We start from the raw sequence: 26,398 nt of genomic DNA on the forward strand, positions 1-26,398 counted from the left end.
TGTAAGTGGCCTGAGCAAGAGCCACAGGCCCTGGTGTGGTGTAAGTGGCCTCAGCCAGAAGCCACAGGCCCTGGTGTGGTGTAAGTGACCTCAGCCAACAGCCACAGGCCCTGGTGTGGTGTAAGTGGCCTCAGCCAGCAGCCACAGGCCCTGGTGTGGTGTAAGTGACCTCAGCCAGCAGCCACAGGCCCTGGTGTGGTGTAAGTGGCCTCAGCCAGCAGCCACAGGCCCTGGTGTGGTGTAAGTGGCCTCAGCCAGTGCCACAGGCCCTGGTGTGGTGTAAGTGGCCTGAGCAAGAGTCACAGACCCTGGTGTGGTGTAATTGGCCTCAATAGCAACTAATGCCCTGGTGTGGTGTAGGTGGCCTCAGCCAGCAGCCACAGGCCCTGGTGTGGTGTAAGTGGCCTCAGCCAGTGCCACAGGCCCTGGTGTGGTGTAAGTGGCCTGAGCAAGAGCCACAGACCCTGGTGTGGTGTAATTGGCCTCAATAGCAACTAATGCCCTGGTGTGGTGTAAGTGGCCTCAGCCAGCAGCCACAGGCCCTGGTGTGGTGTAAGTGGCCTCAGCCAGCAGCCACAGGCCCTGATGTGGTGTAAGTGGCCCCAGCCGGTCACTCAGGCCCTGGTGTGGTGTAGGTGGCATCAGCTAGCAGCACAAGACATTGGAAAACAGCCAAAAGCAATGTCGTTAATGTGCCCTCATTAATGGGCAGCTGGTTTTGGTCTTTTAATACACCCCTTCTCTGGATCAAAAGCGGTTCAATGACATGAAAATGAAAGGCTTACAGCACCAGGTATTCCCAGGTAGTCTCCCATCCAAGTACTAACCAAGCCCAGCCCTGCTTAGCTTCAGAGATCAGACGAGGTCAGGCGTGCTCAGGGTGGTATGGCCGTAAGCTGCTGGCCCCAGCACAATGTCTCAATTTATGGATTCAACTGATTAGGTGGCAAGTACCTGAAGTTACGAAGACAATCCTTTAACCATACCTGCATGTTTGCATAATACCCTAACCCAAAGGCTCAGTTTAGCATTTATCTAACAGCACAGGCCCTGGATTGTTGAAGATGGCCTCAGGAACCAGCACAGGGCCTGGTGTGTTGTACATGGCCACAGCTAGCAGCACAGGGCCTGGTTTGGTGAAGATGGCCTCGGCCAGAAGCGCAGGGCCTGGTGTGATGTGAGTGGCCTGAGCAAGAGCCACAGGCCCTGGTGTGGTGTAAGTGGCCTCAGCCAGAAGCCACAGGCACTGGTGTGGTGTAAGTGGCCTCAGCCAGCAGCCACAGGCCCTGGTGTGGTGTAAGTGGCCTCAGCCAGCAGCCACAGGCCCTGGTGTGGTGTAAGTGGCCTCAGCCAGAGCCACAGGCCCTGGTGTGGTGTAAGTGGCCTCAGCCAGTGCCACAGGCCCTGGTGTGGTGTAAGTGGCCTGAGCAAGAGCCACAGACCCTGGTGTGGTGTAATTGGCCTCAATAGCAACTAATGCCCTGGTGTGGTGTAGGTGGCCTCAGCCAGCAGCCACAGGCCCTGGTGTGGTGTAAGTGGCCTCAATAGCAACTAATGCCCTGGTGTGGTGTAAGTGGCCTCAGCCAGCAGCCACAGGCCCTGGTGTGGTGTAATTGGCCTCAATAGCAACTAAGGCCCTGGTGTGGTGTAGGTGGCCTCAGCCAGCAGCCACAGGCCCTGGTGTGGTGTAAGTGGCCTCAGCCAGCAGCCACAGGCCCTGGTGTGGTGTAAGTGGCCTCAGCCAGCAGCCACAGGCCCTGATGTGGTGTAAGTGGCCCCAGCCGGTCACTCAGGCCCTGGTGTGGTGTAGGTGGCATCAGCTAGCAGCACAAGACATTGGAAAACAGCCAAAAGCAATGTCGTTAATGTGCCCTCATTAATGGGCAGCTGCTTTTGGTCTTTTAATACACCCCTTCTCTGGATCAAAAGCGGTTCAATGACATGAAAATGAAAGGCTTACAGCACCAGGTATTCCCAGGCAGTCTCCCATCCAAGTACTAACCAAGCCCAGCCCTGCTTAGCTTCCGAGATCAGACGAGGTCGGGCGTGCTCAGGGTGGTATGGCCGTAAGCTGCTGGCCCCAGCACAATGTCTCAATTTATGGATTCAACTGATTAGGTGGCAAGTACCTGAAGTTACGAAGACAATCCTTTAACCATACCTGCATGTTTGCATAATACCCTAACCCAAAGGCTCAGTTTAGCATTTATCTAACAGCACAGGCCCTGGATTGTTGAAGATGGCCTCAGGAACCAGCACAGGGCCTGGTGTGTTGTACATGGCCACAGCTAGCAGCACAGGGCCTGGTTTGGTGAAGATGGCCTCGGCCAGAAGCGCAGGGCCTGGTGTGATGTGAGTGGCCTGAGCAAGAGCCACAGGCCCTGGTGTGGTGTAATTGGCCTCAGCCAGCAGCCACAGGCCCTGGTGTGGTGTAAGTGGCCTCAGCCAGCAGCCACAGGCCCTGGTGTGGTGTAAGTGGCCTCAGCCAGTGCCACAGGCCCTGGTGTGGTGTAAGTGGCCTGAGCAAGAGTCACAGACCCTGGTGTGGTGTAATTGGCCTCAATAGCAACTAAGGCCCTGGTGTGGTGTAAGTGGCCTCAGCCAGAAGCCACAGGCACTGGTGTGGTGTAAGTGGCCTCAGCCAGCAGCCACAGGCCCTGGTGTGGTGTAAGTGGCCTCAGCCAGCAGCCACAGGCCCTGGTGTGGTGTAAGTGGCCTCAGCCAGCAGCCACAGGCCCTGGTGTGGTGTAAGTGGCCTCAGCCAGTGCCACAGGCCCTGGTGTGGTGTAAGTGGCCTCAGCCAGTGCCACAGACCATGGTGTGGTGTAATTGGCCTCAATAGCAACTAATGCCCTGGTGTGGTGTAGGTGGCCTCAGCCAGCAGCCACAGGCCCTGGTGTGGTGTAAGTGGCCTCAATAGCAACTAATGCCCTGGTGTGGTGTAAGTGGCCTCAGCCAGCAGCCACAGGCCCTGGTGTGGTGTAAGTGGCCTCAGCCACTGCCACAGGCCCTGGTGTGGTGTAAGTGGCCTCAATAGCAACTAAGGCCCTGGTGTGGTGTAGGTGGCCTCAGCCAGCAGCCACAGGCCCTGGTGTGGTGTAAGTGGCCTCAGCCAGTGCCACAGGCCCTGGTGTGGTGTAAGTGGCCTGAGCAAGAGCCACAGACCCTGGTGTGGTGTAATTGGTCTCAATAGCAACTAATGCTCTGGTGTGGTGTAAGTGGCCTCAGCCAGCAGCCACAGGCCCTGGTGTGGTGTAAGTGGCCTCAGCCAGCAGCCACAGGCCCTGATGTGGTGTAAGTGGCCCCAGCCGGTCACTCAGGCCCTGGTGTGGTGTAGGTGGCATCAGCTAGCAGCACAAGACATTGGAAAACAGCCAAAAGCAATGTCGTTAATGTGCCCTCATTAATGGGCAGCTGCTTTTGGTCTTTTAATACACCCCTTCTCTGGATCAAAAGCGGTTCAATGACATGAAAATGAAAGGCTTACAGCACCAGGTATTCCCAGGTAGTCTCCCATCCAAGTACTAACCAAGCCCAGCCCTGCTTAGCTTCCGAGATCAGACGAGGTCGGGCGTGCTCAGGGTGGTATGGCCGTAAGCTGCTGGCCCCAGCACAATGTCTCAATTTATGGATTCAACTGATTAGGTGGCAAGTACCTGAAGTTACGAAGACAATCCTTTAACCATACCTGCATGTTTGCATAATACCCTAACCCAAAGGCTCAGTTTAGCATTTATCTAACAGCACAGGCCCTGGATTGTTGAAGATGGCCTCAGGAACCAGCACAGGGCCTGGTGTGTTGTACATGGCCACAGCTAGCAGCACAGGGCCTGGTTTGGTGAAGATGGCCTCGGCCAGAAGCGCAGGGCCTGGTGTGATGTGAGTGGCCTGAGCAAGAGCCACAGGCCCTGGTGTGGTGTAAGTGGCCTCAGCCAGAAGCCACAGGCACTGGTGTGGTGTAAGTGGCCTCAGCCAGCAGCCACAGGCCCTGGTGTGGTGTAAGTGGCCTCAGCCAGCAGCCACAGGCCCTGGTGTGGTGTAAGTGGCCTCAGCCAGCAGCCACAGGCCCTGGTGTGGTGTAAGTGGCCTCAATAGCAACTAATGCCCTGGTGTGGTGTAAGTGGCCTCAGCCAGCAGCCACAGGCCCTGGTGTGGTGTAAGTGGCCTGAGCAAGAGCCACAGACCCTGGTGTGGTGTAATTGGCCTCAATAGCAACTAAGGCCCTGGTGTGGTGTAGGTGGCCTCAGCCAGCAGCCACAGGCCCTGGTGTGGTGTAAGTGGCCTCAGCCAGCAGCCACAGGCCCTGGTGTGGTGTAAGTGGCCTCAGCCAGCAGCCACAGGCCCTGATGTGGTGTAAGTGGCCCCAGCCGGTCACTCAGGCCCTGGTGTGGTGTAGGTGGCATCAGCTAGCAGCACAAGACATTGGAAAACAGCCAAAAGCAATGTCGTTAATGTGCCCTCATTAATGGGCAGCTGCTTTTGGTCTTTTAATACACCCCTTCTCTGGATCAAAAGCGGTTCAATGACATGAAAATGAAAGGCTTACAGCACCAGGTATTCCCAGGTAGTCTCCCATCCAAGTACTAACCAAGCCCAGCCCTGCTTAGCTTCCGAGATCAGACGAGTTCGGGCGTGCTCAGGGTGGTATGGCCGTAAGCTGCTGGCCCCAGCAAAATGTCTCAATTTATGGATTCAACTGATTAGGTGGCAAGTACCTGAAGTTACGAAGACAATCCTTTAACCATACCTGCATGTTTGCATAATACCCTAACCCAAAGGCTCAGTTTAGCATTTATCTAACAGCACAGGCCCTGGATTGTTGAAGATGGCCTCAGGAACCAGCACAGGGCCTGGTGTGTTGTACATGGCCACAGCTAGCAGCACAGGGCCTGGTTTGGTGAAGATGGCCTCGGCCAGAAGCGCAGGGCCTGGTGTGATGTGAGTGGCCTGAGCAAGAGCCACAGGCCCTGGTGTGGTCTAAGTCGCCTCAGCCAGAAGCCACAGGCACTGGTGTGGTGTAAGTGGCCTCAGCCAGCAGCCACAGGCCCTGGTGTGGTGTAAGTGGCCTCAGCCAGAAGCCACAGGCACTGGTGTGGTGTAAGTGGCCTCAGCCAGCAGCCACAGGCCCTGGTGTGGTGTAAGTGGCCTCAGCCAGTGCCACAGGCCCTGGTGTGGTGTAAGTGGCCTGAGCAAGAGCCACAGACCCTGGTGTGGTGTAATTGGCCTCAATAGCAACTAATGCCCTGGTGTGGTGTAGGTGGCCTCAGCCAGCAGCCACAGGCCCTGGTGTGGTGTAAGTGGCCTCAATAGCAACTAATGCCCTGGTGTGGTGTAAGTGGCCTCGGCCAGCAGCCACAGGGCCTGGTGTGATAGGAGTGGCCTGAGCAAGAGCCACAGGCCCTGGTGTGGAGTAAGTGGCCTGAGCAAGAGCCACAGGCCCTGGTGTGGTGTAAGTGGCCTCAGCCAGAGCCACAGGCCCTGGTGTGGTGTAAGTGGCCTCAGAAGCAAATAAGGCCGTGGTGTGGTGTAAGTGGCCTCAGCCAGAGCCACAGGCCCTGGTGTGGTGTAAGTGGCCTCAATAGCAACTAAGGCCCTGGTGTGGTGTAAGTGGCCTCATCCAGCAGCCACAGGCCTTGGTGTGGTGTAAGTCGCCTCATCCAGCAGCCACAGGCCCTGGTGTGGTAAAAGTGGCCTGAGCAAGAGCCACAGACCCTGGTGTGGTGTAATTGGCCTCAATAGCAAGTAAGGCCCTGGTGTGGTGTAGGTGGCCTCAGCCAGCAGCCACAGGCCCTGGTGTGGTGTAAGTGGCCTCAGCCAGCAACCACAGGCCCTGATGTGGTGTAAGTGGCCCCAGCCGGTCACTCAGGCCCTGGTGTGGTGTAAGTGGCATCAGCTAGCAGCACAAGACATTGGAAAACAGCCAAAAGCAATGTCGTTAATGTGCCCTCATTAATGGGCAGCTGCTTTTGGTCTTTTAATACACCCCTTCTCTGGATCAAAAGCGGTTCAATGACATGAAAATGAAAGGCTTACAGCACCAGGTATTCCAAGGAAGTCTCCCATCCAAGTACTAACCAAGCCCAGCCCTGCTTAGCTTCCGAGATCAGACGAGGTCGGGCGTGCTCAGGGTGGTATGGCCGTAAGCTGCTGGCCCCAGCACAATGTCTCAATTTATGGATTCAACTGATTAGGTGGCAAGTACCTGAAGTTACGAAGACAATCCTATAACCAAAACTGCATGTTTGCATAATACCCTAACCCAAAGGCTCAGTTTAGCATTTATCCAACAGCACAGGCCCTGGATTGTTGAAGATGGCCTCAGGAACCAGAACAGGGCCTGGTGTGTTGTACATGGCCACAGCTAGCAGCACAGGGCCTGGTTTGGTGAAGATGGCCTCGGCCAGAAGCACAGGGCCTGGTGTGATATGAGTGGCCTGAGCAAGAGCCACAGGCCCTGGTGTGGAGTAAGTGGCCTGAGCAAGAGCCACAGGCCCTGGTGTGGTGTAAGTGGCCTGAGCAAGAGCAACAGGCCCTGGTGTGGTGTAATTGGCCTCAATAGCAACTAAGGCCCTGGTGTGGTGTATGTGACCTCAGCCAGCAGCCACAGGCCCTGGTGTGGTGTAAGTGGCCTCAGAAGCAAATAAGGCCGTGGTGTTGTGTATGTGGCCTCAGCCAGCAGCCACAGGCCCTTGGTGTGGTGTAAGTGGCCTCAGCCAGCAGCCACAGGCCCTGGTGTGGTGTGGGTGGCCTCAGCCAGCAGCCACAGGCCCTTGGTGTGGTGTAAGTCGCCTCATCCAGCAGCCACAGGCCCTGATGTGGTGTAAGTGGCCTCAGCCAGAGCCACAGGCCCTGGTGTGGTGTAAGTTGCCTCAGCCAGAGCCACAGGGTCTGGTGTGATATGAGTGGCCTGAGCAAGAGCCACAGGCCCTGGTGTGGTGTAAGTGGCCTCAGCCAGCAGCCACAGGCCCTGGTGTGGTGTGGGTGGCCTCAGCCAGCAGCCACAGGCCCTTGGTGTGGTGTAAGTCGCCTCATCCAGCAGCCACAGGCCCTGATGTGGTGTAAGTGGCCTCAGCCAGAGCCACAGGCCCTGGTGTGGTGTAAGTGGCCTCAGCCAGAGCCACAGGCCCTGATGTGGTGTAAGTGGCCCCAGCCGGTCACTCAGGCCCTGGTGTGGTGTAGGTGGCATCAGCTAGCAGCACAAGACATTGGAAAACAGCCAAAAGCAGTGTCGTTAATGTGCCCTCATTAATGGGCAGCTGCTTTTGGTCTTTTAATACACCCCTTCTCTGGATCAAAAGTGGTTCAATGACATGAAAATGAAAGGCTTACAGCACCAGGTATTCCCAGGCAGTCTCCCATCCAAGTACTAACCAAGCCCAGCCCTTCTTAGCTTCCGAGATCAGACGAGGTCGGGCGTGCTCAGGGTGGTATGGCCGTAAGCTGCTGGCCCCAGCACAATGTCTCAATTTATGGATTCAACTGATTAGGTGGCAAGTACCTGAAGTTACGAAGACAATCCTATAACCATACCTGCATGTTTGCATAATACCCTAACCCAAAGGCTCAGTTTGGCATTTATCTAACAGCACAGGCCCTGGATTGTTGAAGATGGCCTCAGGAACCAGCACAGGGCCTGGTGTGTTGTACATGGCCACAGCAAGCAGCACAGGGCCTGGTTTGGTGAAGATGGCCTCGGCCAGAAGCACAGGGTCTGGTGTGATATGAGTGGCCTGAGCAAGAGCCACAGGCCCTGGTGTGGTGTAAGTGGCCTCAGCCAGCAGCCACAGGCCCTGGTGTGGTGTGGGTGGCCTCAGCCAGCAGCCACAGGCCCTTGTGTGGTGTAAGTGGCCTCAGCCAGCAGCCACAGGCCCTGGTGTGGTGTAAGTGACCTCAGCCAGTGCCACAGGCCCTGGTGTGGTGTAATTGGCCTCAATAGCAACTAAGGCCCTGGTGTTGTGTATGTGGCCTCAGCCAGCAGCCACAGGCCCTGGTGTGGTGTAAGTGGCCTCAATAGCAACTAATGCCCTGGTGTGGTGTAAGTGGCCTCAGCCAGCAGCCACAGGCACTGGTGTGGTGTAAGTGCCCTCAGCCAGCAGCCACAGGCCCTGGTGTGGTGTAAGTGGCATGAGCAAGAGCCACAGGCACTGGTGTGGTGTAAGTGGCCTCAGCCAGAAGCCACAGGCACTGGTGTGGTGTAAGTGCCCTCAGCCAGCAGCCACAGGCCCTGGTGTGGTGTAAGTGGCCTCAGCCAGCAGCCACAGGCCCTGGTGTGGTGTAAGTGGCCTCAGCCAGCAGCCACAGGCCCTGGTGTGGTGTAAGTGGCCTCAGCCAGTGCCACAGGCCCTGGTGTGGTGTAAGTGGCCTGAGCAAGAGCCACAGACCCTGGTGTGGTGTAATTGGCCTCAATAGCAACTAATGCCCTGGTGTGGTGTAAGTGGCCTCAGCCAGCAGCCACAGGCCCTGGTGTGGTGTAAGTGGCCTCAGCCAGCAGCCACAGGCCCTGATGTGGTGTAAGTGGCCCCAGCCGGTCACTCAGGCCCTGGTGTGGTGTAGGTGGCATCAGCTAGCAGCACAAGACATTGGAAAACAGCCAAAAGCAATGTCGTTAATGTGCCCTCATTAATGGGCAGCTGCTTTTGGTCTTTTAATACACCCCTTCTCTGGATCAAAAGCGGTTCAAAGACATGAAAATGAAAGGCTTACAGCACCTGGTATTCCAAGGAAGTCTCCCATCCAAGTACTAACCAAGAACAGCCCTGCTTAGCTTCCGAGATCAGACGTGGTCGGGCATGCTCAGGGTGGTATGGCCGTAAGCTGCTGGCCACAGCACAATGTCTCAATTTATGGATTCAAGTGATTAGGTGGCAAGTACCTGGAGTTACGAAGACAATCCTATAACCATACCTGCATGTTTGCATAATACCCTAACCCAAAGGCTCAGTTTAGCATTTATCCAACAGCACAGGCCCTGGATTGTTGAAGATGGCCTCAGGAACAAGAACAGGGCCTGGTGTGTTGTACATGGTCACAGCTAGCAGCACAGGGCCTGGTTTGGTGAAGATGGCCTCGGCCAGAAGCGCAGGGCCTGGTGTGATATGAGTGGCCTGAGCAAGAGCCACAGGCCCTGGTGTGGTGTAAGTGGCCTGAGCAAGAGCCACAGGCCCTGGTGTGGTGTAAGTGGCCTCAGCCAGAGCCACAGGCCCTGGTGTGGTGTAAGTGGCCTCAGAAGCAAATAAGGCCGTGGTGTGGTGTAAGTGGCCTCAGCCAGAGCCACAGGCCCTGGTGTGGTGTAAGTGGCCTCAATAGCAACTAAGGCCCTGGTGTTGTGTAAGTGGCCTCATCCAGCAGCCACAGGCCTTGGTGTGGTGTAAGTCGCCTCATCCAGCAGCCACAGGCCCTGGTGTGGTGTAAGTGGCCTGAGCAAGAGCCACAGACCCTGGTGTGGTGTAATTGGCCTCAATAGCAAGTAAGGCCCTGGTGTGGTGTAGGTGGCCTCAGCCAGCAGCCACAGGCCCTGGTGTGGTGTAAGTGGCCTCAGCCAGCAACCACAGGCCCTGATGTGGTGTAAGTGGCCCCAGCCGGTCACTCTGGCCCTGGTGTGGTGTAAGTGGCATCAGCTAGCAGCACAAGACATTGGAAAACAGCCAAAAGCAATGTCGTTAATGTGCCCTCATTAATGGGCAGCTGCTTTTGGTCTTTTAATACACCCCTTCTCTGGATCAAAAGCGGTTCAATGACATGAAAATGAAAGGCTTACAGCACTAGGTATTCCAAGGAAGTCTCCCATCCAAGTACTAACCAAGCCCAGCCCTGCTTAGCTTCCGAGATCAGACGAGGTCGGGCGTGCTCAGGGTGGTATGGCCGTAAGCTGCTGGCCCCAGCACAATGTCTCAATTTATGGATTCAACTGATTAGGTGGCAAGTACCTGAAGTTACGAAGACAATCCTATAACCATACCTGCATGTTTGCATAATACCCTAACCCAAAGGCTCAGTTTAGCATTTATCCAACAGCACAGGCCCTGGATTGTTGAAGATGGCCTCAGGAACCAGAACAGGGCCTGGTGTGTTGTACATGGCCACAGCTAGCAGCACAGGGCCTGGTTTGGTGAAGATGGCCTCGGCCAGAAGCACAGGGCCTGGTGTGATATGAGTGGCCTGAGCAAGAGCCACAGGCCCTGGTGTGGAGTAAGTGGCCTGAGCAAGAGCCACAGGCCCTGGTGTGGTGTAAGTGGCCTGAGCAAGAGCAACAGGCCCTGGTGTGGTGTAATTGGCCTCAATAGCAACTAAGGCCCTGGTGTGGTGTATGTGGCCTCAGCCAGCAGCCACAGGCCCTGGTGTGGTGTAAGTGGCCTCAGAAGCAAAAAAGGCCATGGTGTTGTGTATGTGGCCTCAGCCAGCAGCCACAGGCCCTTGGTGTGGTGTAAGTGGCCTCAGCCAGCAGCCACAGGCCCTGGTGTGGTGTAGGTGGCCTCAGCCAGCAGCCACAGGCCCTTGGTGTGGTGTAAGTCGCCTCATCCAGCAGCCACAGGCCCTGATGTGGTGTAAGTGGCCTCAGCCAGAGCCACAGGCCCTGGTGTGGTGTAAGTGGCCTCAGCCAGAGCCACAGGGTCTGGTGTGATATGAGTGGCCTGAGCAAGAGCCACAGGCCCTGGTGTGGTGTAAGTGGCCTCAGCCAGCAGCCACAGGCCCTGGTGTGGTGTGGGTGGCCTCAGCCAGCAGCCACAGGCCCTTGGTGTGGTGTAAGTCGCCTCATCCAGCAGCCACAGGCCCTGATGTGGTGTAAGTGGCCTCAGCCAGAACCACAGGCCCTGGTGTAGTGTAAGTGGCCTCAGCCAGTGCCACAGGCCCTGGTGTGGTGTAAGTGGCCTGAGCAAGAGCCACAGACCCTGGTGTGGTGTAATTGGCCTCAATAGCAACTAATGCCCTGGTGTGGTGTAGGTGGCCTCAGCCAGCAGCCACAGGCCCTGGTGTGGTGTAAGTGGCCTCAGCCAGCAGCCACAGGCCCTGGTGTGGTGTAAGTGGCCTCAGCCAGCAACCACAGGCCCTGATGTGGTGTAAGTGGCCCCAGCCGGTCACTCTGGCCCTGGTGTGGTGTAAGTGGCATCAGCTAGCAGCACAAGACATTGGAAAACAGCCAAAAGCAATGTCGTTAATGTGCCCTCATTAATGGGCAGCTGCTTTTGGTCTTTTAATACACCCCTTCTCTGGATCAAAAGCGGTTCAATGACATGAAAATGAAAGGCTTACAGCACTAGGTATTCCAAGGAAGTCTCCCATCCAAGTACTAACCAAGCCCAGCCCTGCTTAGCTTCCGAGATCAGACGAGGTCGGGCGTGCTCAGGGTGGTATGGCCGTAAGCTGCTGGCCCCAGCACAATGTCTCAATTTATGGATTCAACTGATTAGGTGGCAAGTACCTGAAGTTACGAAGACAATCCTATAACCATACCTGCATGTTTGCATAATACCCTAACCCAAAGGCTCAGTTTAGCATTTATCCAACAGCACAGGCCCTGGATTGTTGAAGATGGCCTCAGGAACCAGAACAGGGCCTGGTGTGTTGTACATGGCCACAGCTAGCAGCACAGGGCCTGGTTTGGTGAAGATGGCCTCGGCCAGAAGCACAGGGCCTGGTGTGATATGAGTGGCCTGAGCAAGAGCCACAGGCCCTGGTGTGGAGTAAGTGGCCTGAGCAAGAGCCACAGGCCCTGGTGTGGTGTAAGTGGCCTGAGCAAGAGCAACAGGCCCTGGTGTGGTGTAATTGGCCTCAATAGCAACTAATGCCCTGGTGTGGTGTAGGTGGCCTCAGCCAGCAGCCACAGGCCCTGGTGTGGTGTAAGTGGCCTCAGCCAGCAGCCACAGGCCCTGGTGTGGTGTAAGTGGCCTCAGCCAGAGCCACAGGCCCTGATGTGGTGTAAGTGGCCCCAGCCGGTCACTCAGGCCCTGGTGTGGTGTAGGTGGCATCAGCTAGCAGCACAAGACATTGGAAAAAAGCCAAAAGCAGTGTCGTTAATGTGCCCTCATTAATGGGCAGCTGCTTTTGGTCTTTTAATACACCCCTTCTCTGGATCAAAAGCAGTTCAATGACATGAAAATGAAAGGCTTACAGCACCAGGTATTCCCAGGCAGTCTCCCATCCAAGTACTAACCAAGCCCAGCCCTGCTTAGCTTCCGAGATCAGACGAGGTCGGGCGTGCTCAGGGTGGTATGGCCGTAAGCTGCTGGCCCCAGCACAATGTCTCAATTTATGGATTCAAGTGATTAGGTGGCAAGTACCTGAAGTTACGAAGACAATCCTATAACCATAACTGCATGTTTGCATAATACCCTAACCCAAAGGCTCAGTTTGGCATTTATCCAACAGCACAGGCCCTGGATTGTTGAAGATGGCTTCTGGAACCAGCACAGGGCCTGGTGTGTTGTACATGGCCACAGCTAGCAGCACAGGGCCTGGTTGGGTGAAGATGGCCTCGGCCAGAAGCACAGGGTCTGGTGTGATATGAGTGGCCTGAGCAAGAGCCACAGGCCCTGGTGTGGTGTAAGTGGCCTCAGCCAGCAGCCACAGGCCCTGGTGTGGTGTAAGTGGCCTCAGCCAGCAGCCACAGGCCCTGGTGTGGTGTAAGTGGCCTCAGCCAGTGCCACAGGCCCTGGTGTGGTGTAATTGGCCTCAATAGCAACTAAGGCCCTGGTGTGGTGTATGTGGCCTCAGCCAGCAGCCACAGGCCCTGGTGTGGTGTACATGGCCACAGCCAGCAGCCACAGGCCCTGGTGTGGTGTAAGTGGCCTCAATAGCAACTAAGGCCCTGGTGTGGTGTAAGTGGCCTCAGCCAGCAGCCACAGGCCTTGGTGTGGTGTAAGTCGCCTCATCCAGCAGCCACAGGCCCTGGTGTGGTGTAAGTGGCCTCAGCCAGCAGCCACAGGCCCTGGTGTGGTGTAAGTGGCCTCAGCCAGTGCCACAGGCCCTGGTGTGGTGTAAGTGGCCTGAGCAAGAGCCACAGACCCTGGTGTGGTGTAATTGGCCTCAATAGCAACTAATGCCCTGGTGTGGTGTAAGTGGCCTCAGCCAGCAGCCACAGGCCCTGGTGTGGTGTAATTGGCCTCAATAGCAACTAATGCCCTGGTGTGGTGTAAGTGGCCTCAGCCAGCAGCCACAGGCCCTGGTGTGGTGTAAGTGGCCTCAGCCAGCAGCCACAGGCCCTGATGTGGTGTAAGTGGCCCCAGCCGGTCACTCAGGCCCTGGTGTGGTGTAGGTGGCATCAGCTAGCAGCACAAGACATTGGAAAACAGCCAAAAGCAGTGTCGTTAATGTGCCCTCATTAATGGGCAGCTTCTTTTGGTCTTTTAATACACCCCTTCTCTGGATCAAAAGCGGTTCAATGACATGAAAAAGAAAGGCTTACAGCACCAGGTATTCCCAGGTAGTCTCCCATCCAAGTACTAACCAAGCCCAGCCATGCTTATCTTCCGAGATCAGACGAGGTCGGGCGTGCTCAGGGTGGTATGGCCGTAAGCTGCTGGCCCCAGCACAATGTCTCAATTTATGGATTCAACTGATTAGGTGGCAAGTACCTGAAGTTACGAAGACAATCCTTTAACCATACCTGCATGTTTGCATAATACCCTAACCCAAAGGCTCAGTTTAGCATTTATCTAACAGCACAGGCCCTGGATTGTTGAAGATGGCCTCAGGAACAAGCACAGGGCCTGGTGTGTTGTACATGGCCACAGCAAGAAGCACAGGGCCTGGTTTGGTGAAGATGGCCTCGGCCAGAAGCACAGGGCCTGGTGTGATATGAGTGGCCTGAGCAAGAGCCACAGGCCCTGGTGTGGTGTAAGTGGCCTGAGCAAGAGCCACAGGCCCTGGTGTGGTGTAAGTGGTCTCAGCCAGCAGCCACAGGCCCTGGTGTGGTGTAGGTGGCCTCAGCCAGCAGCCACAGGCCCTTGTGTGGTGTAAGTGGCCTCAGCCAGCAGCCACAGGCCCTGGTGTGGTGTAAGTGGCCTGAGCAAGAGCCACAGACCCTGGTGTGGTGTAATTGGCCTCAATAGCAACTAAGGCCCTGGTGTGGTGTAGGTGGCCTCAGCCAGCAGCCACAGGCCTTGGTGTGGTGTAAGTGGCCTCAGCCAGAGCCACAGGCCCTGATGTGGTGTAAGTGGCCCCAGCCGGTCACTTAGGCCCTGGTGTTGTGTAGGTGGCATCAGCTAGCAGCCACAGGCCCTGGTGTGGTGTAAGTGGCCTCAGCCAGAGCCACAGACCCTGATGTGGTGTAATTGGCCTCAATAGCAACTAAGGCCCTGGTGTGGTGTAGGTGGCCTCAGCCAGCAGCCACAGGCCCTGGTGTGGTGTAAGTGGCCTCAGCCAGCAGCCACAGGCCCTGGTGTGGTGTAAGTGGCCTCAGCCAGAGCCACAGGCCCTGATGTGGTGTAAGTGGCCCCAGCCGGTCACTCAGGCCCTGGTGTGGTGTAGGTGGCATCAGCTAGCAGCACAAGACATTGGAAAAGAGCCAAAAGCAGTGTCGTTAATGTGCCCTCATTAATGGGCAGCTGCTTTTGGTCTTTTAATACACCCCTTCTCTGGATCAAAAGCGGTTCAATGACATGAAAATGAAAGGCTTACAGCACCAGGTATTCCAAGGAAGTCTCCCATCCAAGTACTAACCAAGCCCAGCCCTGCTTAGCTTCCGAGATCAGACGAGGTCGGGCGTGCTCAGGGTGGTATGGCCGTAAGCTGCTGGCCCCAGCACAATGTCTCAATTTATGGATTCAACTGATTAGGTGGCAAGTACCTGAAGTTACGAAGACAATCCTATAACCATACCCGCATGTTTGCATAATACCCTAACCAAAAGGCTCAGTTTAGCATTTATCCAACAGCACAGGCCCTGGATTGTTGAAGATGGCCTCAGGAACCAGAACAGGGCCTGGTGTGTTGTACATGGCCACAGCTAGCAGCACAGGGCCTGGTTTGGTGAAGATGGCCTCGGCCAGAAGCACAGGGCCTGGTGTGATATGAGTGGCCTGAGCAAGAGCCACAGGCCCTGGTGTGGTGTAAGTGGCCTGAGCAAGAGCCACAGGCCCTGGTGTGGAGTAAGTGGCCTGAGCAAGAGCCACAGGCCCTGGTGTGGTGTAAGTGGCCTGAGCAAGAGCCACAGGCCCTGGTGTGGTGTAATTGGCCTCAATAGCAACTAAGGCCCTGGTGTGGTGTATGTGGCCTCAGCCAGCAGCCACAGGCCCTGGTGTGGTGTAAGTGGCCTGAGAAGCAAATAAGGCCGTATTGTGGTGTATGTGGCCTCAGCCAGGAGCCACAGGCCCTGGTGTGGTGTAAGTGGCCTGAGCAAGAGCCACAGACCCTGGTGTGGTGTAAGTGGCCTCAGCCAGCAGCCACAGGCCTTGGTGTGGTGTAAGTCGCCTCAGCCAGAAGCCACAGGCACTGGTGTGGTGTAAGTGGCCTCAGCCAGCAGCCACAGGCCCTGGTGTGGTGTAAGTGGCCTCATCCAGAGCCACAGGCCCTGGTGTGGTGTAAGTGGCCTCAGAAGCAAATAAGGCCGTGGTGTGGTGTAAGTGGCCTCAGCCAGAAGCCACAGGCACTGGTGTGGTGTAAGTGGCCTCAGCCAGCAGCCACAGGCCCTGGTGTGGTGTAAGTGACTTCAGCCAGTGCCACAGGCCCTGGTGTGGTGTAAGTGGCCTGAGCAAGAGCCACCGACCCTGGTGTGGTGTAATTGGCCTCAATAGCAACTAATGCCCTGGTGTGGTGTAGGTGGCCTCAGCCAGCAGCCACAGGCCCTGGTGTGGTGTAAGTGGCCTCAGCCAGTGCCACAGGCCCTGGTGTGGTGTAAGGGGCCTCAATAGCAACTAATGCCCTGGTGTGGTGTAAGTGGCCTCAGCCAACAGCCACAGGCACTGCTGTGGTGTAAGTGGCCTCAGCCAGTGCCACAGGCCCTGGTGTGGTGTAAGTGGCCTCAGCCAGTGCCACAGGCCCTGGTGTGGTGTAAGGGGCCTCAATAGCAACTAATGCCCTGGTGTGGTGTAAGTGGCCTCAGCCAGCAGCCACTGGCACTGGTGTGGTGTAAGTGCCCTCAGCCAGCAGCCACAGGCCCTGGTGTGGTGTAAGTGGCCTCAGCCAGCAGCCACAGGCCCTGGTGTGGTGTAAGTGGCCTGAGCCAGCAGCCACAGGCCCTGGTGTGGTGTAAGTGGCCTCAGCCAGAAGCCACAGGCCCTGGTGTGGTGTAAGTGCCCTCAGCCAGCAGCCACAGGCCCTGGTGTGGTGTAAGTGACCTCAGCCAGCAGCCACAGGCCCTGGTGTGGTGTAAGTGGCCTCAGCCAGCAGCCACAGGCCCTGGTGTGGTGTAAGTGGCCTCAGCCAGTGCCACAGGCCCTGGTGTGGTGTAAGTGGCCTGAGCAAGAGTCACAGACCCTGGTGTGGTGTAATTGGCCTCAATAGCAACTAATGCCCTGGTGTGGTGTAGGTGGCCTCAGCCAGCAGCCACAGGCCCTGGTGTGGTGTAAGTGGCCTCAGCCAGTGCCACAGGCCCTGGTGTGGTGTAAGTGGCCTCAGCCAGTGCCACAGGCCCTGGTGTGGTGTAAGTGGCCTGAGCAAGAGCCACAGACCCTGGTGTGGTGTAATTGGCCTCAATAGCAACTAATGCCCTGGTGTGGTGTAGGTGGCCTCAGCCAGCAGCCACAGGCCCTGGTGTGGTGTAAGTGGCCTCAATAGCAACTAATGCCCTGGTGTGGTGTAAGTGGCCTCAGCCAGCAGCCACAGGCCCTGGTGTGGTGTAAGTGGCCTGAGCAAGAGCCACAGACCCTGGTGTGGTGTAATTGGCCTCAATAGCAACTAAGGCCCTGGTGTGGTGTAGGTGGCCTCAGCCAGCAGCCACAGGCCCTGGTGTGGTGTAAGTGGCCTCAGCCAGCAGCCACAGGCCCTGGTGTGGTGTAAGTGGCCTCAGCCAGCAGCCACAGGCCCTGATGTGGTGTAAGTGGCCCCAGCCGGTCACTCAGGCCCTGGTGTGGTGTAGGTGGCATCAGCTAGCAGCACAAGACATTGGAAAACAGCCAAAAGCAATGTCGTTAATGTGCCCTCATTAATGGGCAGCTGCTTTTGGTCTTTTAATACACCCCTTCTCTGGATCAAAAGCGGTTCAATGACATGAAAATGAAAGGCTTACAGCACCAGGTATTCCCAGGTAGTCTCCCATCCAAGTACTAACCAAGCCCAGCCCTGCTTAGCTTCCGAGATCAGACGAGGTCGGGCGTGCTCAGGGTGGTATGGCCGTAAGCTGCTGGCCCCAGCACAATGTCTCAATTTATGGATTCAACTGATTAGGTGGCAAGTACCTGAAGTTACGAAGACAATCCTTTAACCATACCTGCATGGTTGCATAATACCCTAACCCAAAGGCTCAGTTTAGCATTTATCTAACAGCACAGGCCCTGGATTGTTGAAGATGGCCTCAGGAACCAGCACAGGGCCTGGTGTGTTGTACATGGCCACAGCTAGCAGCACAGGCCCTGGTGTGGTGTAAATGGCCTCAGCCAGCAGCCACAGGCCCTGGTGTGGTGTAAGTGGCCTCAGCCAGAGCCACAGGCCCTGGTGTGGTGTAAGTGGCCTCAGCCAGTGCCACAGGCCCTGGTGTGGTGTAAGTGGCCTGAGCAAGAGCCACAGACCCTGGTGTGGTGTAACTGGCCTCAATAGCAACTAATGCCCTGGTGAGGTGTAGGTGGCCTCAGCCAGCAGCCACAGGCCCTGGTGTGGTGTAAGTGGCCTCAGCCAGTGCCACAGGCCCTGGTGTGGTGTAAGGGGCCTCAATAGCAACTAATGCCCTGGTGTGGTGTAAGTGGCCTCAGCCAGCAGCCACAGGCACTGGTGTGGTGTAAGTGGCCTCAGCCAGCAGCCACAGGCCCTGGTGTGGTGTAAGTGGCCTCAGCCAGCAGCCACAGGCCCTGGTGTGGTGTAAGTGGCCTGAGCCAGCTGCCACAGGCCCTGGTGTGGTGTAAGTGGCCTCAGCCAGAAGCCACAGGCACTGGTGTGGTGTAAGTGCCCTCAGCCAGCAGCCACAGGCCCTGGTGTGGTGTAAGTGACCTCAGCCAGCAGCCACAGGCCCTGGTGTGGTGTAAGTGGCCTCAGCCAGCAGCCACAGGCCCTGGTGTGGTGTAAGTGCCCTCAGCCAGCAGCCACAGGCCCTGGTGTGGTGTAAGTGGCCTCAGCCAGTGCCACAGGCCCTGGTGTGGTGTAAGTGGCCTGAGCAAGAGTCACAGACCCTGGTGTGGTGTAATTGGCCTCAATAGCAACTAATGCCCTGGTGTGGTGTAGGTGGCCTCAGCCAGCAGCCACAGGCCCTGGTGTGGTGTAAGTGGCCTCAGCCAGTGCCACAGGCCCTGGTGTGGTGTAAGGGGCCTCAATAGCAACTAATGCCCTGGTGTGGTGTAAGTGGCCTCAGCCAGCAGCCACAGGCACTGGTGTGGTGTAAGTGCCCTCAGCCAGCAGCCACAGGCCCTGGTGTGGTGTAAGTGGCCTCAGCCAGCAGCCACAGGCACTGGTGTGGTGTAAGTGCCCTCAGCCAGCAGCCACAGGCCCTGGTGTGGTGTAAGTGGCCTCAGCCAGCAGCCACAGGCCCTGGTGTGGTGTAAGTGGCCTGAGCAAGAGCCACAGGCCCTGGTGTGGTGTAAGTGGCCTCAGCCAGAAGCCACAGGCACTGGTGTGGTGTAAGTGCCCTCAGCCAGCAGCCACAGGCACTGGTGTGGTGTAAGTGACCTCAGCCAGCAGCCACAGGCCCTGGTGTGGTGTAAGTGGCCTCAGCCAGCAGCCACAGGCCCTGGTGTGGTGTAAGTGCCCTCAGCCAGCAGCCACAGGCACTGGTGTGGTGTAAGTGACCTCAGCCAGCAGCCACAGGCCCTGGTGTGGTGTAAGTGGCCTCAGCCAGCAGCCACAGGCCCAGGTGTGGTGTAAGTGGCCTCAGCCAGTGCCACAGGCCCTGGTGTGGTGTAAGTGGCCTGAGCAAGAGTCACAGACCCTGGTGTGGTGTAATTGGCCTCAATAGCAACTAATGCCCTGGTGTGGTGTAGGTGGCCTCAGCCAGCAGCCACAGGCCCTGGTGTGGTGTAAGTGGCCTGAGCAAGAGCCACAGACCCTGGTGTGGTGTAATTGGCCTCAATAGCAACTAATGCCCTGGTGTGGTGTAAGTGGCCTCAGCCAGCAGCCACAGGCCCTGGTGTGGTGTAAGTGGCCTCAGCCAGCAGCCACAGGCCCTGATGTGGTGTAAGTGGCCCCAGCCGGTCACTCAGGCCCTGGTGTGGTGTAGGTGGCATCAGCTAGCAGCACAAGACATTGGAAAACAGCCAAAAGCAATGTCGTTAATGTGCCCTCATTAATGGGCAGCTGCTTTTGGTCTTTTAATACACCCCTTCTCTGGATCAAAAGCGGTTCAATGACATGAAAATGAAAGGCTTACAGCACCAGGTATTCCCAGGTAGTCTCCCATCCAAGTACTAACCAAGCCCAGCCCTGCTTAGCTTCCGAGATCAGACGAGGTCGGGCGTGCTCAGGGTGGTATGGCCGTAAGCTGCTGGCCCCAGCACAATGTCTCAATTTATGGATTCAACTGATTAGGTGGCAAGTACCTGAAGTTACGAAGACAATCCTTTAACCATACCTGCATGTTTGCATAATACCCTAACCCAAAGGCTCAGTTTAGCATTTATCTAACAGCACAGGCCCTGGATTGTTGAAGATGGCCTCAGGAACCAGCACAGGTTCTGGTGTGTTGTACATGGCCACAGCTAGCAGCACAGGGCCTGGTTTGGTGAAGATGGCCTCGGCCAGAAGCGCAGGGCCTGGTGTGATGTGAGTGGCCTGAGCAAGAGCCACAGGCCCTGGTGTGGTGTAAGTGGCCTCAGCCAGAAGCCACAGGCACTGGTGTGGTGTAAGTGGCCTCAGCCAGCAGCCACAGGCCCTGGTGTGGTGTAAGTGGCCTCAGCCAGCAGCCACAGGCCCTGGTGTGGTGTAAGTGGCCTCAGCCAGCAGCCACAGGCCCTGGTGTGGTGTAAGTGGCCTCAGCCAGAGCCACAGGCCCTGGTGTGGTGTAAGTGGCCTCAGCCAGCAGCCACAGGCCCTGGTGTGGTGTAAGTGGCCTCAATAGCAACTAATGCCCTGGTGTGGTGTAAGTGGCCTCAGCCAGCAGCCACAGGCCCTGGTGTGGTGTAAGTGGCCTGAGCAAGAGCCACAGACCCTGGTGTGGTGTAATTGGCCTCAATAGCAACTAAGGCCCTGGTGTGGTGTAGGTGGCCTCAGCCAGCAGCCACAGGCCCTGGTGTGGTGTAAGTGGCCTCAGCCAGCAGCCACAGGCCCTGGTGTGGTGTAAGTGGCCTCAGCCAGCAGCCACAGGCCCTGATGTGGTGTAAGTGGCCCCAGCCGGTCACTCAGGCCCTGGTGTGGTGTAGGTGGCATCAGCTAGCAGCACAAGACATTGGAAAACAGCCAAAAGCAATGTCGTTAATGTGCCCTCATTAATGGGCAGCTGCTTTTGGTCTTTTAATACACCCCTTCTCTGGATCAAAAGCGATTCAATGACATGAAAATGAAAGGCTTACAGCACCAGGTATTCCCAGGCAGTCTCCCATCCAAGTACTAACCAAGCCCAGCCCTGCTTAGCTTCCGAGATCAGACGAGGTCGGGCGTGCTCAGGGTGGTATGGCCGTAAGCTGCTGGCCCCAGCACAATGTCTCAATTTATGGATTCAACTGATTAGGTGGCAAGTACCTGAAGTTACGAAGACAATCCTTTAACCATACCTGCATGTTTGCATAATACCCTAACCCAAAGGCTCAGTTTAGCATTTATCTAACAGCACAGGCCCTGGATTGTTGAAGATGGCCTCAGGAACCAGCACAGGTTCTGGTGTGTTGTACATGGCCACAGCTAGCAGCACAGGGCCTGGTTTGGTGAAGATGGCCTCGGCCAGAAGCGCAGGGCCTGGTGTGGTGTAAGTGGCCTCAGCCAGCAGCCACAGGCCCTGGTGTGGTGTAAGTGGCCTCAGCCAGCAGCCACAGGCCCTGGTGTGGTGTAAGTGGCCTCAGCCAGTGCCACAGGCCCTGGTGTGGTGTAATTGGCCTCAATAGCAACTAAGGCCCTGGTGTGGTGTATGTGGCCTCAGCCAGCAGCCACAGGCCCTGGTGTGGTGTACATGGCCACAGCCAGCAGCCACAGGCCCTGGTGTGGTGTAAGTGGCCTCAATAGCAACTAAGGCCCTGGTGTGGTGTAAGTGGCCTCAGCCAGCAGCCACAGGCCTTGGTGTGGTGTAAGTCGCCTCATCCAGCAGCCACAGGCCCTGGTGTGGTGTAAGTGGCCTCAGCCAGCAGCCACAGGCCCTGGTGTGGTGTAAGTGGCCTCAGCCAGTGCCACAGGCCCTGGTGTGGTGTAAGTGGCCTGAGCAAGAGCCACAGACCCTGGTGTGGTGTAATTGGCCTCAATAGCAACTAATGCCCTGGTGTGGTGTAAGTGGCCTCAGCCAGCAGCCACAGGCCCTGGTGTGGTGTAAGTGGCCTCAGCCAGCAGCCACAGGCCCTGATGTGGTGTAAGTGGCCCCAGCCGGTCACTCAGGCCCTGGTGTGGTGTAGGTGGCATCAGCTAGCAGCACAAGACATTGGAAAACAGCCAAAAGCAGTGTCGTTAATGTGCCCTCATTAATGGGCAGCTTCTTTTGGTCTTTTAATACACCCCTTCTCTGGATCAAAAGCGGTTCAATGACATGAAAAAGAAAGGCTTACAGCACCAGGTATTCCCAGGTAGTCTCCCATCCAAGTACTAACCAAGCCCAGCCATGCTTATCTTCCGAGATCAGACGAGGTCGGGCGTGCTCAGGGTGGTATGGCCGTAAGCTGCTGGCCCCAGCACAATGTCTCAATTTATGGATTCAACTGATTAGGTGGCAAGTACCTGAAGTTACGAAGACAATCCTTTAACCATACCTGCATGTTTGCATAATACCCTAACCCAAAGGCTCAGTTTAGCATTTATCTAACAGCACAGGCCCTGGATTGTTGAAGATGGCCTCAGGAACAAGCACAGGGCCTGGTGTGTTGTACATGGCCACAGCAAGAAGCACAGGGCCTGGTTTGGTGAAGATGGCCTCGGCCAGAAGCACAGGGCCTGGTGTGATATGAGTGGCCTGAGCAAGAGCCACAGGCCCTGGTGTGGTGTAAGTGGCCTGAGCAAGAGCCACAGGCCCTGGTGTGGTGTAAGTGGTCTCAGCCAGCAGCCACAGGCCCTGGTGTGGTGTAGGTGGCCTCAGCCAGCAGCCACAGGCCCTTGTGTGGTGTAAGTGGCCTCAGCCAGCAGCCACAGGCCCTGGTGTGGTGTAAGTGGCCTGAGCAAGAGCCACAGACCCTGGTGTGGTGTAATTGGCCTCAATAGCAACTAAGGCCCTGGTGTGGTGTAGGTGGCCTCAGCCAGCAGCCACAGGCCTTGGTGTGGTGTAAGTGGCCTCAGCCAGAGCCACAGGCCCTGATGTGGTGTAAGTGGCCCCAGCCGGTCACTTAGGCCCTGGTGTTGTGTAGGTGGCATCAGCTAGCAGCCACAGGCCCTGGTGTGGTGTAAGTGGCCTCAGCCAGAGCCACAGACCCTGATGTGGTGTAATTGGCCTCAATAGCAACTAAGGCCCTGGTGTGGTGTAGGTGGCCTCAGCCAGCAGCCACAGGCCCTGGTGTGGTGTAAGTGGCCTCAGCCAGCAGCCACAGGCCCTGGTGTGGTGTAAGTGGCCTCAGCCAGAGCCACAGGCCCTGATGTGGTGTAAGTGGCCCCAGCCGGTCACTCAGGCCCTGGTGTGGTGTAGGTGGCATCAGCTAGCAGCACAAGACATTGGAAAAGAGCCAAAAGCAGTGTCGTTAATGTGCCCTCATTAATGGGCAGCTGCTTTTGGTCTTTTAATACACCCCTTCTCTGGATCAAAAGCGGTTCAATGACATGAAAATGAAAGGCTTACAGCACCAGGTATTCCAAGGAAGTCTCCCATCCAAGTACTAACCAAGCCCAGCCCTGCTTAGCTTCCGAGATCAGACGAGGTCGGGCGTGCTCAGGGTGGTATGGCCGTAAGCTGCTGGCCCCAGCACAATGTCTCAATTTATGGATTCAAGTGATTAGGTGGCAAGTACCTGAAGTTACGAAGACAATCCTATAACCATACCCGCATGTTTGCATAATACCCTAACCAAAAGGCTCAGTTTAGCATTTATCCAACAGCACAGGCCCTGGATTGTTGAAGATGGCCTCAGGAACCAGAACAGGGCCTGGTGTGTTGTACATGGCCACAGCTAGCAGCACAGGGCCTGGTTTGGTGAAGATGGCCTCGGCCAGAAGCACAGGGCCTGGTGTGATATGAGTGGCCTGAGCAAGAGCCACAGGCCCTGGTGTGGTGTAAGTGGCCTGAGCAAGAGCCACAGGCCCTGGTGTGGAGTAAGTGGCCTGAGCAAGAGCCACAGGCCCTGGTGTGGTGTAAGTGGCCTGAGCAAGAGCCACAGGCCCTGGTGTGGTGTAATTGGCCTCAATAGCAACTAAGGCCCTGGTGTGGTGTATGTGGCCTCAGCCAGCAGCCACAGGCCCTGGTGTGGTGTAAGTGGCCTGAGAAGCAAATAAGGCCGTATTGTGGTGTATGTGGCCTCAGCCAGGAGCCACAGGCCCTGGTGTGGTGTAAGTGGCCTGAGCAAGAGCCACAGACCCTGGTGTGGTGTAAGTGGCCTCAGCCAGCAGCCACAGGCCTTGGTGTGGTGTAAGTCGCCTCAGCCAGAAGCCACAGGCACTGGTGTGGTGTAAGTGGCCTCAGCCAGCAGCCACAGGCCCTGGTGTGGTGTAAGTGGCCTCATCCAGAGCCACAGGCCCTGGTGTGGTGTAAGTGGCCTCAGAAGCAAATAAGGCCGTGGTGTGGTGTAAGTGGCCTCAGCCAGAAGCCACAGGCACTGGTGTGGTGTAAGTGGCCTCAGCCAGCAGCCACAGGCCCTGGTGTGGTGTAAGTGACTTCAGCCAGTGCCACAGGCCCTGGTGTGGTGTAAGTGGCCTGAGCAAGAGCCACCGACCCTGGTGTGGTGTAATTGGCCTCAATAGCAACTAATGCCCTGGTGTGGTGTAGGTGGCCTCAGCCAGCAGCCACAGGCCCTGGTGTGGTGTAAGTGGCCTCAGCCAGTGCCACAGGCCCTGGTGTGGTGTAAGGGGCCTCAATAGCAACTAATGCCCTGGTGTGGTGTAAGTGGCCTCAGCCAACAGCCACAGGCACTGCTGTGGTGTAAGTGGCCTCAGCCAGTGCCACAGGCCCTGGTGTGGTGTAAGTGGCCTCAGCCAGTGCCACAGGCCCTGGTGTGGTGTAAGGGGCCTCAATAGCAACTAATGCCCTGGTGTGGTGTAAGTGGCCTCAGCCAGCAGCCACTGGCACTGGTGTGGTGTAAGTGCCCTCAGCCAGCAGCCACAGGCCCTGGTGTGGTGTAAGTGGCCTCAGCCAGCAGCCACAGGCCCTGGTGTGGTGTAAGTGGCCTGAGCCAGCAGCCACAGGCCCTGGTGTGGTGTAAGTGGCCTCAGCCAGAAGCCACAGGCCCTGGTGTGGTGTAAGTGCCCTCAGCCAGCAGCCACAGGCCCTGGTGTGGTGTAAGTGACCTCAGCCAGCAGCCACAGGCCCTGGTGTGGTGTAAGTGGCCTCAGCCAGCAGCCACAGGCCCTGGTGTGGTGTAAGTGGCCTCAGCCAGTGCCACAGGCCCTGGTGTGGTGTAAGTGGCCTGAGCAAGAGTCACAGACCCTGGTGTGGTGTAATTGGCCTCAATAGCAACTAATGCCCTGGTGTGGTGTAGGTGGCCTCAGCCAGCAGCCACAGGCCCTGGTGTGGTGTAAGTGGCCTCAGCCAGTGCCACAGGCCCTGGTGTGGTGTAAGTGGCCTCAGCCAGTGCCACAGGCCCTGGTGTGGTGTAAGTGGCCTGAGCAAGAGCCACAGACCCTGGTGTGGTGTAATTGGCCTCAATAGCAACTAATGCCCTGGTGTGGTGTAGGTGGCCTCAGCCAGCAGCCACAGGCCCTGGTGTGGTGTAAGTGGCCTCAATAGCAACTAATGCCCTGGTGTGGTGTAAGTGGCCTCAGCCAGCAGCCACAGGCCCTGGTGTGGTGTAAGTGGCCTGAGCAAGAGCCACAGACCCTGGTGTGGTGTAATTGGCCTCAATAGCAACTAAGGCCCTGGTGTGGTGTAGGTGGCCTCAGCCAGCAGCCACAGGCCCTGGTGTGGTGTAAGTGGCCTCAGCCAGCAGCCACAGGCCCTGGTGTGGTGTAAGTGGCCTCAGCCAGCAGCCACAGGCCCTGATGTGGTGTAAGTGGCCCCAGCCGGTCACTCAGGCCCTGGTGTGGTGTAGGTGGCATCAGCTAGCAGCACAAGACATTGGAAAACAGCCAAAAGCAATGTCGTTAATGTGCCCTCATTAATGGGCAGCTGCTTTTGGTCTTTTAATACACCCCTTCTCTGGATCAAAAGCGGTTCAATGACATGAAAATGAAAGGCTTACAGCACCAGGTATTCCCAGGTAGTCTCCCATCCAAGTACTAACCAAGCCCAGCCCTGCTTAGCTTCCGAGATCAGACGAGGTCGGGCGTGCTCAGGGTGGTATGGCCGTAAGCTGCTGGCCCCAGCACAATGTCTCAATTTATGGATTCAACTGATTAGGTGGCAAGTACCTGAAGTTACGAAGACAATCCTTTAACCATACCTGCATGGTTGCATAATACCCTAACCCAAAGGCTCAGTTTAGCATTTATCTAACAGCACAGGCCCTGGATTGTTGAAGATGGCCTCAGGAACCAGCACAGGGCCTGGTGTGTTGTACATGGCCACAGCTAGCAGCACAGGCCCTGGTGTGGTGTAAATGGCCTCAGCCAGCAGCCACAGGCCCTGGTGTGGTGTAAGTGGCCTCAGCCAGAGCCACAGGCCCTGGTGTGGTGTAAGTGGCCTCAGCCAGTGCCACAGGCCCTGGTGTGGTGTAAGTGGCCTGAGCAAGAGCCACAGACCCTGGTGTGGTGTAACTGGCCTCAATAGCAACTAATGCCCTGGTGAGGTGTAGGTGGCCTCAGCCAGCAGCCACAGGCCCTGGTGTGGTGTAAGTGGCCTCAGCCAGTGCCACAGGCCCTGGTGTGGTGTAAGGGGCCTCAATAGCAACTAATGCCCTGGTGTGGTGTAAGTGGCCTCAGCCAGCAGCCACAGGCACTGGTGTGGTGTAAGTGGCCTCAGCCAGCAGCCACAGGCCCTGGTGTGGTGTAAGTGGCCTCAGCCAGCAGCCACAGGCCCTGGTGTGGTGTAAGTGGCCTGAGCCAGCTGCCACAGGCCCTGGTGTGGTGTAAGTGGCCTCAGCCAGAAGCCACAGGCACTGGTGTGGTGTAAGTGCCC

The 26,398-nt window shown here is 56.8% G+C and overlaps 17 non-coding genes and 1 pseudogene across 17 annotated transcripts; all 18 read right to left on the reverse strand.

Annotated features, from left to right (window-relative positions):
- Positions 1 to 778: 778 nt before the first annotated feature.
- LOC145426921 (5S ribosomal RNA) lies at positions 779 to 897 on the reverse strand. Its single transcript, XR_013907642.1, has one exon. It is a non-coding gene; the product is annotated as a 5S ribosomal RNA (ribosomal RNA).
- A 1,056-nt stretch (positions 898 to 1,953) lies between these two features.
- LOC145426472 (5S ribosomal RNA) lies at positions 1,954 to 2,072 on the reverse strand. Its single transcript, XR_013907182.1, has one exon. It is a non-coding gene; the product is annotated as a 5S ribosomal RNA (ribosomal RNA).
- A 1,408-nt stretch (positions 2,073 to 3,480) lies between these two features.
- On the reverse strand, positions 3,481 to 3,599 carry LOC145427711 (5S ribosomal RNA). Its single transcript, XR_013908253.1, has one exon. It is a non-coding gene; the product is annotated as a 5S ribosomal RNA (ribosomal RNA).
- A 940-nt stretch (positions 3,600 to 4,539) lies between these two features.
- Positions 4,540 to 4,658, reverse strand: LOC145426545 (5S ribosomal RNA). The gene has a single exon (XR_013907255.1). It is a non-coding gene; the product is annotated as a 5S ribosomal RNA (ribosomal RNA).
- Positions 4,659 to 6,026: 1,368 nt separating this feature from the next.
- On the reverse strand, positions 6,027 to 6,145 carry LOC145426749 (5S ribosomal RNA). Its single transcript, XR_013907465.1, has one exon. It is a non-coding gene; the product is annotated as a 5S ribosomal RNA (ribosomal RNA).
- Positions 6,146 to 7,322: 1,177 nt separating this feature from the next.
- On the reverse strand, positions 7,323 to 7,441 carry LOC145427037 (5S ribosomal RNA). The gene has a single exon (XR_013907761.1). It is a non-coding gene; the product is annotated as a 5S ribosomal RNA (ribosomal RNA).
- Positions 7,442 to 8,696: 1,255 nt separating this feature from the next.
- Positions 8,697 to 8,815, reverse strand: LOC145427404 (5S ribosomal RNA; annotated as a pseudogene).
- A 935-nt stretch (positions 8,816 to 9,750) lies between these two features.
- Positions 9,751 to 9,869, reverse strand: LOC145426588 (5S ribosomal RNA). Its single transcript, XR_013907298.1, has one exon. It is a non-coding gene; the product is annotated as a 5S ribosomal RNA (ribosomal RNA).
- A 1,374-nt stretch (positions 9,870 to 11,243) lies between these two features.
- LOC145426589 (5S ribosomal RNA) lies at positions 11,244 to 11,362 on the reverse strand. The gene has a single exon (XR_013907299.1). It is a non-coding gene; the product is annotated as a 5S ribosomal RNA (ribosomal RNA).
- A 740-nt stretch (positions 11,363 to 12,102) lies between these two features.
- Positions 12,103 to 12,221, reverse strand: LOC145426473 (5S ribosomal RNA). Its single transcript, XR_013907183.1, has one exon. It is a non-coding gene; the product is annotated as a 5S ribosomal RNA (ribosomal RNA).
- A 1,174-nt stretch (positions 12,222 to 13,395) lies between these two features.
- On the reverse strand, positions 13,396 to 13,514 carry LOC145427069 (5S ribosomal RNA). Its single transcript, XR_013907793.1, has one exon. It is a non-coding gene; the product is annotated as a 5S ribosomal RNA (ribosomal RNA).
- Positions 13,515 to 14,609: 1,095 nt separating this feature from the next.
- LOC145426750 (5S ribosomal RNA) lies at positions 14,610 to 14,728 on the reverse strand. The gene has a single exon (XR_013907466.1). It is a non-coding gene; the product is annotated as a 5S ribosomal RNA (ribosomal RNA).
- A 2,429-nt stretch (positions 14,729 to 17,157) lies between these two features.
- LOC145427712 (5S ribosomal RNA) lies at positions 17,158 to 17,276 on the reverse strand. Its single transcript, XR_013908254.1, has one exon. It is a non-coding gene; the product is annotated as a 5S ribosomal RNA (ribosomal RNA).
- A 2,164-nt stretch (positions 17,277 to 19,440) lies between these two features.
- LOC145427714 (5S ribosomal RNA) lies at positions 19,441 to 19,559 on the reverse strand. The gene has a single exon (XR_013908256.1). It is a non-coding gene; the product is annotated as a 5S ribosomal RNA (ribosomal RNA).
- A 1,019-nt stretch (positions 19,560 to 20,578) lies between these two features.
- Positions 20,579 to 20,697, reverse strand: LOC145426474 (5S ribosomal RNA). The gene has a single exon (XR_013907184.1). It is a non-coding gene; the product is annotated as a 5S ribosomal RNA (ribosomal RNA).
- Positions 20,698 to 21,754: 1,057 nt separating this feature from the next.
- Positions 21,755 to 21,873, reverse strand: LOC145427070 (5S ribosomal RNA). The gene has a single exon (XR_013907794.1). It is a non-coding gene; the product is annotated as a 5S ribosomal RNA (ribosomal RNA).
- A 1,095-nt stretch (positions 21,874 to 22,968) lies between these two features.
- LOC145426751 (5S ribosomal RNA) lies at positions 22,969 to 23,087 on the reverse strand. Its single transcript, XR_013907467.1, has one exon. It is a non-coding gene; the product is annotated as a 5S ribosomal RNA (ribosomal RNA).
- A 2,429-nt stretch (positions 23,088 to 25,516) lies between these two features.
- LOC145427715 (5S ribosomal RNA) lies at positions 25,517 to 25,635 on the reverse strand. Its single transcript, XR_013908257.1, has one exon. It is a non-coding gene; the product is annotated as a 5S ribosomal RNA (ribosomal RNA).
- Between the last annotated feature and the right edge of the window lie 763 nt (positions 25,636 to 26,398).

Source organism: Astatotilapia calliptera, chromosome 3, assembly GCF_964374335.1.
Source record: "Astatotilapia calliptera chromosome 3, fAstCal68.1, whole genome shotgun sequence".
NCBI classification, from domain to species: domain Eukaryota; kingdom Metazoa; phylum Chordata; class Actinopteri; order Cichliformes; family Cichlidae; genus Astatotilapia; species Astatotilapia calliptera.